Consider the following 3,476-nt stretch of genomic DNA (forward strand, 5'->3'; position numbering starts at 1 on the left):
CAGCTCCCCCAACTGGATCATGTAAAAAACCGAACATGCCCCCAACGATGCTCTTAGCAGTGGGTCAGCATATGCGGGAACTCCTTCCAGATTGTTGAAAAAGCATTCCAGGTAAAGCTGGTTGAGAGAATGTCAAGAGTATGCAAAACTGTCATTAAGGCAAAGGGTGGCTGGTTTGAAAAACCTCAAATGTGTTTTGATTTGTTTATCACTTTGTTGGTTACTACATGATTCCATGTGTTATTTCATAGTTTTGATGTCTATTATTCTACAATGTAGAAAATAATAAAAATAAAAACCCTGGAATGAGTAGGTGTCCAAACTTTTGACTCTTACTGTATGTATGTATAAATAATTACCAGAACAAGGCTGCTGCCTGTATTCCAAATCCCACTGGCTAGCTGACTAAATTAAACACTATTTCATCAAACAATGAATGTTCAAATCTAATTTGATATAATACCATGATCTAAATCACACAAGTAGTTTAATATGCCCTCTTACAGGGAATCAGAGAGAGTATTACTGTTTCCTGTTTCATAAGAGAGGATTCAAGGAATTACGTTTTATCAGTGCCTTCATTAAAAACTTCAGACTAGTAATCTGATTATAACACATATAGTGCTACAGTTAAATCATAGCCTTTTACTCTATAAAAGGAGATATGACTGAAATAACCACATGAACAATTGTGTTCACAAAACACGTACCTGTTGCAGTGATCCTTTAATATCACTTTCTGCAAAATAAAATGTAAACACATATAGAAAACCTTAATCAACCATTTCTAAAAAGGAGAAAGAGGATCATAATACATGAGCATTTGGTCTACTTCCCTACACAACACCATACTCTTTCTATTATCAGTATCAAATCAACAGGACACGTCTTTCTTTCAAGATACTCCTTTGGCAATTAAGTGGCAACCATGACTTCTTAAAATCAGAATTTTCATTTTATTTATTTTTTTTCATTTCACCTTTATTTAACCAGGTAGGCTAGTTGAGAACAAGTTCTCATTTGCAACTGCGACCTGGCCAAGATAAAGCATAGCAGTGTGAGCATACAACAAAGAGTTACACATGGAGTAAACAATTAACAAGTCAATAACACAGTAGAAAACGAAGGGGGGGTCTATATACAATGTGTGCAAAAGGCATGAGGAGGTAGGCAAATAATTACAATTTTGCAGATTAACACTGGAGTGATAAATGATCAGATGGTCATGTACAGGTAGAGATATTGGTGTGCAGAAGAGCAGAAAAGTAAATAAATAAAAACAGTAAGGGGATGAGGTAGGTGAAAAGGGTGGGCTATTTACCAATAGACTATGTACAGCTGCAGCGATCGGTTAGCTGCTCAGATAGCTGATGTTTGAAGTTGGTGAGGGAGATAAGTCTCCAACTTCAGCGATTTTTGCATAATCGCTGAAGACGCCATGGATCTCTTTGTCTCCTTTTTACCGAGTAAAACTCTGGCAAGAATGACATTCATTTGAATGCAAAAAGCACCATTAATAAGAAAGAAAAGAAAGACTTAGAAACATTTAAAACCTTTCAAGTTAACAAAATTAACTAATGTAAAACATGCTTGAAGTTCTTTTCACATTTGTTGTGATATAGTGAAGAAATAAGCAGAAGAACATGCGGAGCAAAATAAAGTCTAAAGAAGCCACAGAAAATTAGCAACTTATTGAATGAACTACAGTTGAAGTCGGAAGTTTACATACACCTTAGCCAAATACATTTAAACTCAGTTTTTCGCAATTCCTGACATTTAATCCTAGTCAAAATTCCCTGTTTTTGGTCAGTTAGGATCACCGCTTTATTTTAAGAATGTGAAATGTCAGAATAATAGTAGAGAGAATGATTTATTTCAGCTTTTATTTCTTTCATCACATTCCCAGTGGGTCAGAAGTTTACATATACTAATTGAGTGTTTGGTAACATTGCCTTTAAATTGTTTAACTTGGGTCAAACACTTTTCTGCTCTTTTGCACACCAGTATTTCTACTTGCACATCGATCACTCCAGTGTTAATTTGCTAAATTGTAATTACTTCGCTACTATGGCCTATTTATTGCCTTACCTCCTCACGCCATTTGCACACTGTATATAGACTTTCTTTTTTTCTATTGTGTCATTGACTGTACGCTTGTTTATTCCATGTGTAACTCTGTTTGTGTCGCACTGCGTTGCTTTATCTTGGCCAGGTCGCAGTTGTAAATGAGAACTTGTTCTCAACTAGCCTACCTGGTTAAATAAAAGGTGAAATATATATATTTTTTATAACAAACCGAGTCAGGTTTGTAGGCCTCCTTGCTCGCACTCGCTTTTTCAGTTCTGCCCACAAATTTTCTATAGGATTGAGGTCAGTGCTTTGTGATGGCCACACCAATACCTTGACTTTGTTGTCCTTAAGCCATTTTGCCACAACTTTGTAAGTGTGCTTGGGGTCAATGTCCATTTGGAAGACCCATTTGCAACCAAGCTTTAACTTCCTGACTGATGTCTTGAGATGCTGCTTCAATATATCCACATAATTTTCCTTCCTCATGACTCCATCTATTTTGTGAAGTGCACCAGTTCCTCCTGCAGCAAAGCAACCCCACAACATGATGCTGCCACCCCCATTTTTCACGGTTGGGATGGTGTTCTTTGGCTTGCAAGCCTCCCCCTTTTTCCTCCAAACATAACGATGGTCATTATGGCCAAACAGTTCTATTTATGGCCCAACAGTTCTATTTTTGTTTCATCAGACTAAAGGACATTTCTCCAAAAAGTATGATCTTTGTCCCCATGTGCAGTAGCAAACCGTAGTCTGGCTTTATTATGGCGGTTTTGGAGCAGTGGCTTCTTCCTTGCTGAGCGGCCTTTCAAGTTATGTCGATATAGGACTCATTTTACTGTGGATATAGATACTTTTGTACCCGTTTACTCCAGCATCTTCACAAGGTCCTTTGCTGTTCTGAGATTGATTTGCACTTTTCACACCAAAGTACATTCATCTCTAGGAGACAGAACACATCTCCTTCCTGAGCAGTATGATGGCTGCGTGGTAACATGGTGTTTATACTTGCGTACTATTGTTTGTACAGATGAATGTGGTACCTTCAGGCGTTTGGAAATTGCTCCCAAGGATGAACCTTGGCTGATTTCCCCATGATGTCAAGCAAACAGGCAGAGTTTGAAGGTAGGCCTTGAAATACATCCACAGGTACACCTCCAATTGCCTCAAATGATGTAAATTAGCCTATCAGAAGCTTCTAAAGCCATGACAATTTTCTGGAATTTTCCAAGCTGTTTAAAGACAGTCAACTTAGTATGTAAACTTTGACCCACTGGAATTGTGATACAGTGAATTGTAAGTGAAATAATCTGTCTGTAAACAATTGTTGGTACAAATGATTTGTGTCAGGCACAAAGTAGATAAACTATAGTTTTGGCAAGTTGGTTAGGATAACAAGACATTTGTGG

This window comes from Oncorhynchus kisutch, linkage group LG3, assembly GCF_002021735.2.
Source record: "Oncorhynchus kisutch isolate 150728-3 linkage group LG3, Okis_V2, whole genome shotgun sequence".
NCBI classification, from domain to species: domain Eukaryota; kingdom Metazoa; phylum Chordata; class Actinopteri; order Salmoniformes; family Salmonidae; genus Oncorhynchus; species Oncorhynchus kisutch.